The sequence below is a fragment of the Hyla sarda genome, chromosome 7 (assembly GCF_029499605.1).
Source record: "Hyla sarda isolate aHylSar1 chromosome 7, aHylSar1.hap1, whole genome shotgun sequence".
Lineage (NCBI taxonomy): Eukaryota > Metazoa > Chordata > Amphibia > Anura > Hylidae > Hyla > Hyla sarda.
Window position 1 is genome coordinate 173607234 of NC_079195.1, and position 16808 is coordinate 173624041.

Here is a 16808-nt window from a genome sequence, read left to right on the forward strand (position 1 = left end):
CACCAAATAACAGGTCCCCAGGTTTACACACTGATCCTACGCCATACAGTCACGTCTAAAAATAAACCCTGTAATCACCACAGGAAACATGGAAAACTCCATTCATGCTAGTCAACAGACACAGACTGAATTGAACCGTCCCTGGGGTTCTGCGCTGATTCTACTAAGATGTTCCTACTACATTTCTGCATCACTAGCTCAGAGCAGAGGCAGAGGTTGTAGATTGCTAAAAGGGAAAATGGACACACACATTGTCAGGCATCCATGAAAGTGCATGGAAAACATCTATCAAGGCACAATGTACAGAGTAAATGCATGCAGGGAGAAATTCCTACAGAAATCAATTGTCAACAAAATTTGGAAAGAAATCTGCACAGATCTGAACCAAATAAAAAATTGTGGTCAGTCATTGGTCATGAAATCGTAATTTATTGCAGACTTTGATGTTTTTAAGTCAAAGTCAAAAGTGGATCCAGCAGGAAGTTTTAAACCTTCCTTTATATTTTCCATTCCTTTTGAATCCACTCTTAATTTTGGCTTAAAAACTGCAAAGTGTGACATTATCCTAAACATTGTTGTTTATGTTAGGAAAATGCTGGCAATTTTTAATATAAGTGAAATTTGTCTTGTAATGTGTACAACATAGAAATGGATGCATAGGTGTGTGACCTGCCATTTTATATAAGTGTCTTCTGAACGTACACTATTTCACTATTTACTGACAAAGCTAAGTGGACAGATTAAAAATCAACAGAGATAAACTAGTAAATATCACCTAAATCTATGTTCTCAGGAGATGTGCAACCAACCACAAAGTGACTAACCCAGAAAGACAACAGAATAATCTTCTACGAATTATGTGTACTTGTTTTTGCTCCATTTTGTGCCAAGTATGTCACACATCGAATAAAGTGATATCTGCAAATGGCTTAAATTTCAGTTGATAAAATACATCAGATGAGCCCACAAAGCACTCTGAACAAATAGTTTAATGTGTCTACGGCACCTAACGCCCAAGTGTTCTAGGAGAATAAGGCCAGCTTTTCAGGACCCAGCATGTGGATAAAAATTTTCTCACGGTCTACCATGCCAATAGCAACCAATCACGGCTTAGAATTCATTTTACCAAAGCAATATAAGAAATACGGTCTGAGCTGTGATTGGTTGCTATTCCAGTCAGTTTTTGAGTCATAATAATAAGATACTGCACCACTAACACAAACAAAGCAACAAAAAAATATTTGCTATTTAAAAAAAAAAGCAAACAAACAACGGGAAAACATTGTGGGTCCAGCTGGATACATTTTGATGGAATATAAAAAAAAAACAAAAAAAAACCTTTTCACCATTACGGAGTGCTGCAGTCATCTTATGCTCTCTCTAAGGCTTCTTACACGGCAGTGTGACAGCCTTCTGGGGAGCCGGGGGAATAACGGGAGGAAAAATACTGCTTGCGCCATCTTTTTCTCCCGCTACAAAATAACGGTGCCCCCAAAGGACCCCATTATAGTAAATGGGATCCATCGGGACCCGTTATTGCCCAGTCTCGATAACGGCCATTAAAGGCTAAAAGAAAAAAACAAGAGCCTGGGCACAATGGCAGTGTGAAAGTAGCCTAAGCGAGATATATATTTCTGGGAATTTCTGGGTAGTACTAGTTCTCCCCTCATATACAGGCCTTTGGACAGGAGTGTAACTTGAAGATGTTGGGTTTTAATCCAAAATCTGTAATAGGGCCCCTAACTACAATGCTGCAGTTATAGTACCGGTCTCTTCATATAGGAAAGAGAGACTTTCTAAGCCCTCATAAAGAAAAGAGAGACCTTATGGGCCCTCATATAGAAAAGAGAGACTTCCTAAGCCCTCATATAGAAAAGATAGACCTTGTGGGTTCTCATAAAGGAGAAAGAGACCTTAGCAACTTTTGGCTATCTGTGCCATGCACACTGAGTGGGAGAGAATAAATCATATACATAATGAGGGGAATAAATTAAAACAGAAATCTGATTCGTGATTGGACACTTTAGGTAAAACCAGACAGTTTGTGTTTTTACAGTTATTATTTATTCTCCCCAGTACTTTTATCTATTTTAGCCTAATTCACTATAGCTATTTTAGGTTACTTTACTAATACCCTATTAGTCCATATTGCAGATATGACATGTGTATTCAATGTTAACAGCATAGTTTGCTTTAAGTAGATATGAGTGTGGAGAGTGGGTTTTTAGTATTTTTCCCGTCAGTTCCAAGGAATCTTAGTCTGACACTCTTCTTAGATACCTGGGAAATGACTACATCTACAATATCTGCATTCATACAATCACTTTAATTCCATATTTCATCTCACTAATGCCATCTTGTTTTTTTTTTTTTTTTTTTGTACCTTCAGCCTGTGAATAATACTGTGAATAATGGATTATCATAAGGGTACAGTATAGTAATGAGCTATAAAAGGTATCACTACTGAAGTTATTGCTGCTATACTTTATAAGTTACTAAAATAGGCATATTAATAATGTATAGTAATGCCACGGATGGATAAATAAGATTTTTTGCAATTCATTTCCTGCCCACATTAGTAACCATTTACTGATAAATAGGACTGGACGACTAAGCAATTAAATCACACTTTCATTTATCCCTAGCTCAGTCTATGACACCTTACAAGCTACTCCCACTCTACAGGCTACTGTAAGGCGTCTTACAGAGAGGCAATAGTTAAAGTTCCTTTGCTATGTTCCTTTTGAGTTTCCTGATTGGCATATCCTGGTGTGTGACAATCTCAGGCCTTTCCTGTGCACAGCTGCTGTGTCTATCCCCCTCTGCCATGACGCCTTGTCATTTACCCTTCATTCCAACTCGCAGGACATTATAGACAACATATGCAGGGCTCCTAATCCAATGAATGCAATGTCACTGTAACAAATGAGAGATTAAACTAATGAATGTTTTCAGAACATGAAAGGCACAAAGTATTATGTAACATTATAAACCTTTATCGTAATAGGAATAATATTTCGTACTGCGCTTATGGCAACCTAAGATACGTTGAGTACATATATATAGAGCAACCAAGTAGATGCAGCAGCACTCCAGCGTAGTGAAAATAGTGACTTTTATTTATCACCAAAATGCAATAGCGACGTTTCAACCACCTCACGTGGCCGTCCTCAAGCTTGAGGACGGCCATGTGAGGTGGTTGAAACGTCGCTATTGCATTTTGGTGATAAATAAAAGTCACTATTTTCACTATGCTGGAGTGCTGCTGCGTCTACTTGGTTGCTGTATCTAATTGGGGCCCGAGGACCAGGGCCCATCCACAGCCTGCACCCATTGCATCTGTTCCCATTCGTGAGTGCTGCTCCATTTGCTTTTCTATATATATATATATATATATATATATGTATATATATATGATAGATTCAGACGGACAGGCAAACAGACTGGAATGGAATGGGTTCCCCATTACTTATATACCATTTTTTTTCTCCCAACACATGGTAGCCAGTGGATTACGTCTACATAAATCTTAGACCTTATCCATATTTTTACCATTATCTTTTAACAGAAAGCCAGTTTAGACCTAAAACAATAGCACAAGCCAATAATCAATATTATTCCAGTGAATGTCCTGCTTAGTCTTTCCTGAAATAACAATAAAGCATGGCATTAAAAAGTCTAAATGGCAAACAAATCATTGGCTAAAGCTATAGTTATTACTAGATAAAACGAAGAAAAGGACAGGCGTCCTGCACTCACCGCATGGACCTGGTCACTCGGCTCCCATCTCGGGTCGCTCCTCCGGAGGGATCTTCAAGACAGCGTGGGGCGCTCAGAGGCGACTGCCGGCGGTTTCACGCAATGAATGCGCTTCGGTCGGCCGGACGAAGCGCATTCATTGTGTGAAACCGCCGCCAGTCGCCTGTCCTTTTCTTCATTTTATCTATTGATGACTTCTGTTTCAATTGTCCTAGCACCGCCGTATACGGTTTGTACTGGTCTCCTGCCTAGTGTGAGCATATCCATCTCGTGGTGATAGAGGGTTAAAAGGTATCGGTGCCACTTTTTGGTTCTTTTGTTTGGACTATAGTTATTACTGTTAGGCTTGTCAGAGGCTTAGGCCTGTTTACTTATATCTCCACCTGAATCTACTATCAGTAGATCTAGTATAATCTCGTCATAGTGAGGACAGACAGTAGGTACAGATGGAGCACAGCCTCCTTCTCTTAGTGGTGAGGACTAGCTTTGTCAGTCCAGCATACTATCTATGCATTAGTTCTATCTATAGAAAACCTTTCTTTCTCTGTTCCCTTTAGGAGAGGACTCTCTGAATTTCCTCCAATGACTGCCTTATCTAGGGCACCATTTCTAGGTCCTCACTGCATCTACTGTGCTATCTAATATATTACCATCTGGCTCAGACTCTATAACTAAGCACTTTCCTCAGTTGCTTCTTCAATCTTTGTATTTGTTCACCTTACCCATGCATACTCTTTCACACTGGGGAATAATAATAAATAATTATCTAGATGAATAAACATTAATAGACTATGATAAATAATTTATTCTCTGTATACTTCTATTTGTTGAAGCTAAACTGGCTGCACTTTATAGTATTTCATCTGACAGGAGAGAAGATACAGGGCACACAAGCCTAAGTCTAGATTTACACACTTGTTGTGTCACATTTATTGTTTGTACAAGTCAGTTCTAACCTGCTCGGCAATAACTTTGGGCTGTTATATTATCAGTTGTTTATCATATATACAGATATAGGAAAGTAAAGCCTGGTAAACCTCACTACCAGCCTTTTAACAAGATGTGCATATGGACGCCCTCCATTTAAGCGTAGTGGTACTGCAAACAGTCACATGCATAAAGCAACACAAAACATGCATGTCAGTATAGGGTTCGGAGTAGAAATACAAAATATTTAGGCATTTTCCCACAGACCATTTTCACACAGCCTTAATACGATATGTGGCATAACAATGCTCAAGGGTTCATGCATATGGCAAAGCTTTATGCACAGAGCCTGTATAGTGAGGCTCAAGAGGTGAGTCGCACAGCCTCAGTGTTATACTGTACAAACTTCTTTAGATGTTGTATGTACTGATTCTCCTTGGGGACAATGGGGGACATTTATCATCGTTGCTTTGGTAAGCGAGTTCTGTGGGCATTTTTATTTTTCTTTGGGTTTGCTTATGTTTGACATATTTATCATACTATCACATGGTGTTGATAAATTTGGCTCACCAATAAAAATTTGGCGAAAACCAATAAAATCACTTTGGAATACCATTTTCTTAGCACATATAAGCAAAAAAAAAAAAAGTGTGTTTATTAAATTAATTTTACCATCCCCCCCCTAAATGTACTAACCCATTTTTTGTTTGTTTTTCCTTTCATTTAAGATCCGTCTTTCCTGTGGGCTACTTAAGATTTAGTAGAGTACGATGGCCAGCGTATTTTTATTTAATATAAACAACATTTTGTAATGAGGGCCTGTGGGGGAGTGTTTTTTGGATTAAAGTTTTTTTAAAGTTTTTTTTATTTACTTTACAGGCTTAGTAGTAGAAGACGGAGCTTAGGGTTAGCACCAAAAACATCTAGCCGTAACCCCCCATTATTGCCCAGGTACCCACCGCCACAGGGGTGTCGGGAAAAGCCGGTACTAACAGGCCCAGAGCAACAAATATGGCATTCCAGGGCCTAGGCGGTAACAGGCTGGCGTTATTTAGGTTGGGGAGAGCCAGTAACAATGGTGCTTGCCCACCCTGGTAACGTCAGGCCCTTGCTGTTTGGTTGGTATCTGGCTGAGAATAAAAATACAAAAATACATGGAACCCTATGCATTTTTCTTTTATTATTTAATTATTTATGGGGAAAAAAAAATCGCATAGGATTCCCCATATTTTCATTCTCAGCCAAATACCAACCAAGCAGCAACAGCCTGATGTTACCAGGGTGTGTTAGGACCATTGTTACTGGCCCTCCCCAGCCTAAATAATACCAGCCTTTTACCACCTAGGCCCAGGAGTGCCATATTTTACGCTCCGGGCCTGTTGGTACCGGCTCTTTCTGGCACCCCAGTGGTGGTGGGTACCGGGGTAATAATCGGGGGTTAGCGCTAGCTGTTTTTTGTGCTAACCCTAAGCCCTGGCTTAGTAATGGATTATGTCTATAAGACAGCTTCCACTACTAAGCCTGAAAAGTAAATAATAAAAAAAAAAACAACATGTTTAAAAAACTTTTATTCCAAAAAAACACTCCCTCATAAGCCCTCGTTAACCATTTTATTAACATTAAAAAAAACACTGGTCATTATCATAGTCCACAGGATACATGGATCTGATATGAGACAGAAAGAAAAAAAAAGCAAAACAGGTTAGTACATTTATTGTAACCCACCCACACATTTCCCGCCCGCACCGCAATGCATAACTACAACTCCCAGCATGCCCTTACAGTATACACATAATGAGAGTTGTAGTCATGCAGCAGGGCTGGGGGGAGATGTGCAAGCAGGTGAAAAGCTTGTCACCTGCCCCCACTGCATGATTACAACTCCCAGCATGCCCTTACAGTAGGGATATGCTGGAAGTTGTAGTAGTGTTGAGTGGGTGGAAGATGTGCGGGCGGGTGACAAGCTTGTCACCCTCCTGTACATCTCCTACCCGCTCGTCCCACCGTACCTATGAAAATGAAAGTATAAAAAGTCGCACAAAAAGTCTCATGTGGGACTTTTTGTGCGACTTTTTGTAAATGCTGTCATAGGCAAGTTTGTAAGCCAGGTCTGACCTTGCTTACACTTGTGACTTTTTGAAGAGGGTTTGCGACTTTTATTTGCTTACGTGCAACTTTCGCAATGATAAATCCTGGACCACGGCAAAGTAAAAACCGAAAATAGCTTAGGTAGGGCAGACTGGTATTTTTTTGTGTGGTAGCTTGGGGGGTGTAGGGTATGGGGAGTGTAGCTGTGCAGGTAATAAAGGGTGTTTGTTAACCCTTGCTATTCATGACACCAGGGTGAGGGCTCCTCAATAAAGCTTTTCCTACCGTTGCCCTTCCCAGGAACGATAGGGAGGTAGATGATACTGAGTTTAAGTAGATAGTAATAATGGATTGTCCACAACCGGAAAGCTTCTGTAAACAGCGTTAACTTTACTGAAGATTTTCTGTACACTTCATCAACATAACAGTCTCTCATCAATATAGCTTCCTTTTGGAGATTGACAATGGTTGGGACTTTAGCTTTAAGAGGCTCTAGACTATTGCATTGCTCCACTGGATTTAGAGAATTAGTTGCGGTCCAGTAGTCAGGCTAGCATTAGCAGGAATTAGTATAAGACTCACGATTTTTGGTTCTGCTGAGGCCGTAGGTTTTGAGGCCTAGCGTGTCGTTGAAAGTTGCGTAGCACACCGTCCTGTTAGTCCGGCATCCACGAGAGCAGCAACCCAAGAGAGCGATAATCGGACACAGCTCCCTTATATGGGCAGAGGCTGGACTAAAGCTAATTGGTCCATACGGATGTCAATCACCATTACAGAGAATGCTGGGCAACACGTAACCCAAGGACCTTCCAAGGTCCCGCAACACACCATAAAGGCCGCCAGGCTGGCCACATGACCGAAGGTCCTGCGACTCTGAACAAGGTAAGTACTATACATTCCTATATAATATAGATAGAATTACTAATATATACATTTATTAATATACAAGTTAAACTTAAGGAGAGGCGACTAGGGGCTGTCCCACCTGAGGAACCTTACCGGAACGTAGTTACTCTGACTTTGGGGACCTCTACACTAGGTACTTGATGCAATACGGTACCGGAACACCACATTTGCTTACCCACAAAAGCTGCTTAAATCCCTTGATAAATCTCCCTCAGTATCCAGTCTAAGAAGCATGCCATACAGAATCTGTCAGAAAAAGATGTATTAAAAACCAGAGGCATAAGGAGGTACTATAAGGGCCTTATTGCATTGAGGGGGCGTGGCCGTGATGTCACAAGGGGTTCGGCCAACCGCCGCAGCGCGAAAACAGCGTTCAGAACATTTACTTCCGAATGCTGGCCAGTGGAGTACCCCTTCAGTGAGATGTAGTAATGGATTCTTAGACAAAACCACAACAGAGACAGGTTTCGTATATAAATGTATTACAGTGCATTGAGCTGATTACATGAGATCTGTTTTTCATATAATCACAAGGAACAAAGGGATGACAGTAATATCTCATGGCAGAAAGCAAGAAAAACTCCAGGTCTGAAATCCAGTGTTCACAATTGCTGCACACCAACAAGGGATCAGTGAGCACTGAATGCACCATGGGCTATAGGAAGATATTCACGAGATCAGTGGTCTTCAACCTGCGGACCTCCAGATGTTGCAAAACTACAACTCCCAGCATGCCCGTACAGCCAACAGCTGTCCGGGCATGCTGGGAGTTGTAGTTTTGCAACATCTGGTGGTCCGCAGGTTGAAGACCACTGCACTAGATGATAATTCACTGCTGTCTTCTTTTTTTTTTTTTGTCCAGTTGGAATCATGAATCATCGACTCCAGGAGAACACATTGTGCTTCCTACTTGAATTAGCTACTAGATTTACATCACAGCAGCTATGGGGAATGATCCCCTAATTTTATCTCGTGGAAGGCGCTTTGCAAGAGTATAATTAGTTTAGCTAGTAAGCTACTCCCAAGGGCAGACCTAAAATAAACAGAGGCTTAGGAGGAACGACTGGCAATAGCTTTATGGCCTGCTTGGAACATGCAAGGCTTTTGTTCAGGATGTTGCACATAATATAGTAAAGTTTAATAGTGTGAAAAGTTTGAGGGCCTATAACTGGCATGAAAGACAAACAGATGATAGCTTCACCTGACCAGTGATTTAATCCCTTAAAGACAATGGACGTAAATGGACGTCATGGTGACGTGGTACTTAGCGCACCATGACGTACATTTACGCGCCGCCATGATCTCGAGCACCGGAGCGGTGCTTGCGTCATGCCCAGCAGGTCCCGACTGCTATTAGCAGCCAGGGACCCGCCGGTAATGGCGGACATTCGTGATCGCACAGATGTCTGCCATTAACCCCTCAGATGCCATGATCAATACAGATCACAGCATCTGCAGCAGAGCGGTACTTTGAATGGACGATCGGATCGCCCGCAGCATGGCCGGCCGTCTCCCGAGAGCGAGCAGACCAGAGCAGAAGATGACCGATAATACTGAGCAGTGCTATGTCCTATACATAGCACTGAACAGTATTAGCAATCAACTGATTGCTATGAATAGTCTCCTATGGGGACATAAAAAGTGTAAAAAACTAAGTAAAAAAATGTTAAATAAAAAAGTAAAAAAAAAATTTAAAAATCCCCTCCACCAATAAAAAAGTAAAATGTCAGTTTTTCCCATTTTACCCCCCAAAAAGCGTAAAAAAATAATTAATACACATATTTGGTATTGCCGCATGCATAAAAGTCTTAACTATTAAAATATATTGTTAATTATCCCGTACGGTGAACGGCGTAAACGTAACAAATTAAAAATGTCCAAAATTGCTGCTTTTTTGTCACATTTTATTCCCAAAAAAAATGTATAAAAAATTTATAAAAAGTAAAACCTAAGCAAAAGTGGTACTGATAAAAACTACCAATCATGGTGCAAAAAATTAGCCCTCATATCGCCCCATATACGGAAAAATGAGAAAGTTATAGGTGGTCAAAATAGGGCAATTTCAAACATACTAATTTTGTTAAAATGGTTTGAAATTTTTTTTAAGCGGTACAGTTATAGAAAAGCATATAATCATGGGTATCACTTTAATCGTATTGACCCACAGAATAAAGAAAACATGTCATTTTTACCGGAAAGTGTACATCGTGAAAACAAAACCTAAATTGCGGTTTTCTTTTAAATTTCCCCACATACATAATATTTGTTTGATTGCGCCGTACATTTTATGGTAAAATAAGTGATGTCATTACAAAGTACAATTGGTGACACAAAAAACAAGCCCTCATATGGGTCTGTGGATGGAAATGTAAGTGAGTTATGATTTTTAGAAGGCGAGGAGGAAAAAACGAAAATGCTCAAATAAAATTGGTCTGGTCTTTAAGGCCAAAATGGGCCTGGTCCTTAAGGGGTTAAAATAGAAAATATTGTGCGACATAATAGACCAGTATACCAATTTGTGAGTATAATCACTTATCTATCCAAATAATCTTTGGAGCACTATATCATTGTTTTTAGTTGGACCCCACCAAATAGGTTGTTAAAATGTTGTGAGAGGGGACTACTTTTATTTTCAGACACAATAGTTCTAACAGAGATCATAGCAAATAACATTAGTTGCTGCCTGTGTGGCTAATCTCAAACAGACACTGCGATGAATATTCAACAATATGCTGAAAAAACTACATGCATATAAGTAATTTAGCCATAGACCTTAATAGCCATACATGTACCAAAGCAGACTCCGGCAGTTTCCCTTGTACTCCGTTCAACTTCAGGGTCTGTTCAGTGCAAGAAAAAAAAAGTGCCGAACGTACCCTGAACGGAATGGATGTGAACGGCCATGTGAAAGTAGCATTAGTGCCGTAGTGGGACTGATACATTGTTTGCCCCATAGATGAGGTAGCCCTGACTCTGGACCTGTGATGAGACAGGAGATGAAACTTCTTAGTAGACACCAGTATTGTCACTGTTCATCGCTCTGCTCTGTTAGTAAAATTCCTTTAAATTAACTATTACAGCATCTATGAGTCAAGCTAAAAAGTAGCCAAGCAGCCAACATTTTGAGAGGATAAATAAAAGGTAAGCAGTACCTTAAAGCAGTGACTGACATATAGTCTATAAACTCAGAACTTCAGGTCACTGTTAAAATTACTGTACGCGTTTGCTTTGTTTCAATCGTAGAATAAGAGTGTACTTCCCAAACAACTGCTGCAGGGCATCTCTTATTTATTATTTTATTTTTTTACATCTTTGCGATTTAATAAACTTAGTAAGGAATTCAGCTACTTTATTCTGTATTCATGAAGACCCCTGTCCTTTTAGAATATTGTTTGTTACAAATGTCCTCAGTAACAATTCAATTTCCCCAGAGTACCTATGAGGACCAGGACATTTTGAATAACGGCAGAGGAAGACTGGAAGCCATATTTACAAGTCAAGAATAGATGTTTGAAAACAGTAAACCTTGGAAAACATCAAATGAAGTATCCAGGAAAGGAGGCTAAGTGATGAAAAAGGATTTTCTGGAAAAAAAAGGACATTAATGAAGCAGAGGTTTGTGGCATGGCCTGACGACTATAACAATGGTAAGCACATCTGTTATAAACACAATGTCTGAGACGCAGCTTTATTGTAAACTGTGAAGACACTAATGTGTGACACATCAGAAAAGTTTACATTTCTAAATAAACTGTTTTATTTAAAGTTTACCAATCATATCGCTGCCAAACCTTAATTCAGACACTTCTTCCACTGACGTTATAAACAAATCAGGGTCACTCACATTTATACTGTTCTGGCACCAGAAGACAAGTCTATTCTTATACCTGCTACACAATATGCCAAACTGCTAGCTAATGTGTATGACAATCCCTCTTGTTCTACAGCTCTAATATACTCCTAGGCGACAGCTATACTGTTTTATTTTAGGTTGCTCCATCTATGAGTCTGGAAGATTTGAATAAGCAGTGGAAAGACAATGATTTATGTCAAACGCAGATGTTGTCATCTACATAGCCTTGCAGGGGGATTCCAGCCATAAGTATTTAGCATCTATCCATTGGGGGTCAACAAACATTGAAAATTCTTGCTACTGACCACTTGTACAGAAATGCAGGGCTGGAGAGATGAGCAAAGCAAAGAAAATAATCCTGGTAATCTGGTAAAATAATACTTGTAGCAGCTATATTAAGGGACTAACAACGGGAAAACACTTTTCAAAAAAGAGTGAATGCGTTTTGGGCCTCTAAGACCGATGGATACAGAATGTGAGTAACAGAACAGATATAAAAGAAGTAAATCAGTCAATAGTGTGCTAGCTGTTAGAAATACATTGAGACATATACAGAATAACAGTTTCCCTAAATTATGTTATTCTAAGTAAAAAAACACACAATAAGAGGTTGATGCGGAACAAGCATACGAAACAAATTGGTGTAACGCTGTGTACTAAAAAGTAGACCATAAGGGCAAACCTAAGATACATACAATAACAAGCTGCTATCATACTGAAAATGTATGGGACACCAGTTAAAGTGGGAGAAAACAGAAAACCCAATAAATGTGTACAGAGCTGTAAAGTAGGTATATGCAATTAATAACCATGAACTCAACTAAATAATCCCAAATCACAGTGATAGTTCATACCTTGGAGATGTTTGGTAGCTTTGCATGTCATCACTGTGTTTCTTGATGTGGTCTCTGCCTTTAAAGGGGTATTCCTTTTTTTTTTTTTTTTTATTTGACTATGCTACAGGGGCTGTAAAGTTAGTGTAGTTCATAATATAGTGTCTGTACCTGTGTGTGACGGTTTTCTCACAATTCTTCTGTGATTTTCACCCAAATATTTATTTTTAACAGCATACAAAATTACTGTTGTCTCAGAATTTTCCCAGCTTGCAATGCGGCCGAGATCAGACATCACTAGTCAGCTGATGACAGGGGGCAAGTCTGCTTCAATGGGTGGTGCGATCGCTGGGTGGGAGAGAGATCAATCTGCAACTAATGCAACAGCTGTAGGCACCCTGATTGAAAACCACAGGTCTTTTGAATGGATGCAGCTCATTTATGTTTCAATGGGTGGGGTGGCTGATGTGTGGGAAAGAAGAAAATGGAATTGTGGGATTTGTAGTCAAAAAAAGAAAAGTCAAACAGGAAATACCAGTTCAAAAACAGCTAGCCACAGTGTTATGGTAATCTCATGACATAGCCATTTAGCCCCAAAACAAGCACAGATTCTTCCTAAGAATGTCCATTACTGCCTGCCAGGTACGTACTAAAATCACCTTATGGTGGATGACCCCTTTAATGGGAAGAGTACCTTGTTTTATGCTCTGAACCTGAATGCCGAAGGACAAATGCTGGTAGCATGTGGGATCTCTGGACCTTCAAGATACAATTAATGCAGCCCACATATTGGATCTGATAAAGGCTGCTTTTGTAATGAAATAAACTACAAAAGTAGTATAGCAGTTCACATATTGTGTGATACGTCTTATCTGTAGTCAAAGGCTTCACATGTCTAGTGGGGAGCATAACCTTACAGCAAATACAGATCTTATTACCACAGTAAAACCTGCCCAGACACGACAGCCACGTTGAAGAACATAGAGATTTGTCAAGAAATAAGCTGGCGGAGAGTAAATTGCCCAAATATGGGCCCTTTTTTTTTTACCACAAACCCAACCCCCTTATTAATTACCTATAAGTAACCTGGATCTAATGTAAAACAGGTGAAAACTAAAGCATGATATTGCAAATAAATACTTTTTAGAAAAGGTGGTAGAGATGACAGAGCAAGAATTTTTACCCTGCCTTCTAGGAGATTTATCTAGTAAGTCAGGCCTGGCCGATATCCACTCAGGGTATCTCCTTTGTGACAGGCAGGTCCCTATCGCCTGGGTCTTTTGGGGGTAAGTGTGATGGTCAGAGCAATTATGTCTTGTTCTGACCATTTCACCATTTGGTACATTCTTAGTATGATATGAACGGCACAATATCTCTAACGGAGTAGAATTGACAGACACCTCTTTACGATATGTTTGTGTAACAAACCAGCCACAACTTAACATATGGAATCTCAGTGGTCCCAATAGAATAGGTAAACCAGGCATAGGGGACTATTACTAAATTAGGCCAAAAAGTCTTGTATGGTCATAACAGACGACCCTCAGATGATGATGAGGGCATTTATATAACAATATTCTACAGCAGTAGACAAAGAGGAGTCCAGCGTGGTAGTTCAAGCAATACTTAGAAGTTTATTCAGCAATCAGCCAACATGGAAAAAAGGTGACGCGTTTCGGCCACGGTATGTAGCTTTAGTCGTACGACTAAGGCTACATAGCATGGCCGAAACGCGTCACCTGTTTTCCATGTTGGCTGATTGCTGAATAAACTTCTAAGTATTGCTTGAACTACCACGCTGGACTCCTCTTTGTCTACTGCTACTTTCTCGGACTGGGGTCCGGTCCTGTCCATGTCGTGGTGAGAGCTAAAGGGTGAGCTGTGTCCACTACTTCTGGCAAATATTATACAGCCTTATCTAACATTTACAACACATACCCAAAACATTCCACACACCTAGGGACTACAGTGCCAACATCACTTATCAAAAATGATCAATAAGTCCCTATACCACATGTTCACATATTCAGTGGTATTACAGTGGGGCAAAAAGTATTTAGTCAACTGTGCAAGTTCTCCCACTTAAAATGATGAGAGAGGCCTGTAATTTTCATCATAGGTTCACCTCAACTATGAGAGACATAATGATTAAAAAAATCCATAAAGTCACATTGTCTGATTTTTAAAGAATTTATTAGCAAATTATGGTGGAAAATAAGTATTTGGTCAATAACAAAAGTTCATCTCAAAACTTTGTTACATACCCTTTGTTGGCAATGACAGAGGTCAAACGTTTTCTGTAAGCTTTCACAAGGTTTTCACACACTGTTTCTGGTATTTTGGCCCATTCCTCCCTGCAGATCTCCTCTAGAGCAGTGATGTTTTGGGGCTGTCGCTGGGCAACACAGACTTTAAACTCCACTCCAGGACTTTGTAATGCTTCTTACAAAGCCACTCCTTCATTGCCCAGGCGGTGTGTTTGGGATCATTGTCATGCTGAAAGACCCAGCCATGTATCATCTTCAATGCCCTTGTTGATGGAAGGAGGTTTTCACTCAAAATCTCATGATACAAAGCCCCATTCATTCTTTCCTTCACACAGATCAGTCATCCTGGTCCCTAAGCAAAAAAAACAGCCCCAAAGCATGATGTTTCCACCCCCATGCATTACAGTATGTATAGTGTTCTTTGGATGCAACTCAGCATTCTTTCTCCTCCAAACACGACAAGTTGAGTTTTTACCAAAAAGTTTTACTTTGGTTTCATCTGACCATATGACATTCTCTCAATCCTCTTCTGGATCATTCAAATGCTCTCTAGCAAACTTCAGACATGCCCCGGACATGTACTGGCTTAAGCAGGGGGACACGTCTGGCACTGCATGATTTGAGTCCCTGGTGGCGTAGTATTTTACTGATGGTAGCCTTTGTTATAATCTGATTTTATGGATTTTCTTTTATTATTATGTCTCTCATAGTTGAGGTATACCTATGATGAAAATTACAGGCCTCTCTCATCTTTTTAAGTGGGAGAACCTGCACAACTGGTGGCTGACTAAATACTATTTTGCCCCACTGTAACTGAACTCTAGCAGCAAATACTTCAGCCTTACAGAACAGTATACAATGAGCTCTACTCTTACTGACAAAAGTAAAAAATAAAAAAATAAAAATTTGTCACAATACAAGGACTCCATGGTAGTTTATGATCCAGTTCTACGTTTCTAATAAACTGAGATGAATTCTTCTCATATATACTGCTATGCCACTGCAGCAACTTTTGTGTACCAATGTGTTTAAAACATAATAATTTGGGTGATACATTTTGTTATTTGGGAATCAATGTATCATGAGTGATTTTGTTAAGGTATGTTCACACTGCGGAATCTCCGCTCGCGGAATTCAGCAAGCTGAGATTCCGTCAGGCGGCTGCAGCCGAAAATACTTCAGCGGTAGTCACCATCGACGGCTACGCAGTACTCGCGGAATTCCGCGCAAAGAATGAACATGTTCTTTCTTTGCGCGGAACAATTTCAGCGGCTGAAATTCTGCAGTGTGAACAGGTCTCGCGGAACACCCATTCACACTAATGGTACAGTTCCGCGTTCACTGCATCACATTTACTGTTCTTGTGAATTTCACATTTCCCCCATAAGTTGAAGTAGGTTTTCATATTCCTTCCTATTCATTTGATGGAAATGATTTGGGCTCCTTTCATAATTTATTTTTTATGCATGTTGGAGATATATGCTGGAAAGTTTGGGCCTCCTTTTATGGCATCTGATTTTGCCCCCAGCAAAGAAAGTTCTGGAGTTTATTTCCCCTTTGCTTTCCATGACCAATTGGTCAATACTGCCCTCCATTAATTTGTTAACAATGCAGTTCAACGGAGAGAGGAGTTTTCGCACAGTTTCTTACCATGGAAACAGGAATGGGACCAAACAGGACAGGACCGCCTCTCTCCAGGGGCTCTATAGAAAACACATCATCCGCCACTATGGAACATACGCCCTTACCTTCAATATATGCCTCTGACGTATTCCACTGTACGCCATATGGTGGCAAATATTGTTAACAGCCATTAAGAAAAAAAAGCAGTAGACATGTTTTTCTATGTTGTAAAACACTGCATTTTCCCACTATTAGGTTACAGTATACATTGCTTTACTACACTCTTATTAATAATTTAATGCTTCAGCACGTTAATTGCAATGTTTATCATTTGAGGTTTGTAAAAAAAAAAAAAAAAAACTGTCTGTATATGGGAAGAATCTGCTCTAAGCACATACTAATAAGTATATATAATATAATTTCTTCTTACCAGATCCTGTTAATGAATGCAATAAACATAATTCAGTCCACTTAAACAAAACCGCTTGTAAAGGACAGCTCAACTCTACTGCTTACAATGTTCCATGGCATTTGTTAAAGGAGAACTCCAAC

The 16808-nt window shown here is 39.9% G+C and overlaps 1 protein-coding gene and 2 long non-coding RNA genes across 31 annotated transcripts in view; 2 read left to right on the plus strand and 1 right to left on the minus strand.

Moving 5' to 3' along the window:
• KCNMA1 (potassium calcium-activated channel subfamily M alpha 1) overlaps nt 1-16808 on the minus strand; it is a 550733-nt gene that overhangs the window by 446665 nt on the left and 87260 nt on the right. The window lies entirely within an intron of this gene.
• LOC130282736 (uncharacterized) overlaps nt 1-16808 on the plus strand; it is a 70394-nt gene that overhangs the window by 25256 nt on the left and 28330 nt on the right. Inside the window, exon 2 of the long non-coding RNA XR_008846510.1 lies at nt 11112-11327. This is a non-coding gene — a long non-coding RNA (uncharacterized LOC130282736). The remainder of the gene's footprint in view (nt 1-11111; nt 11328-16808) is intronic.
• The window catches only part of LOC130282737 (uncharacterized), a 30383-nt gene continuing 25868 nt past the window's right edge, over nt 12294-16808 (plus strand). The window contains exon 1 of the long non-coding RNA XR_008846511.1: nt 12294-12320. This is a non-coding gene — a long non-coding RNA (uncharacterized LOC130282737). The remainder of the gene's footprint in view (nt 12321-16808) is intronic.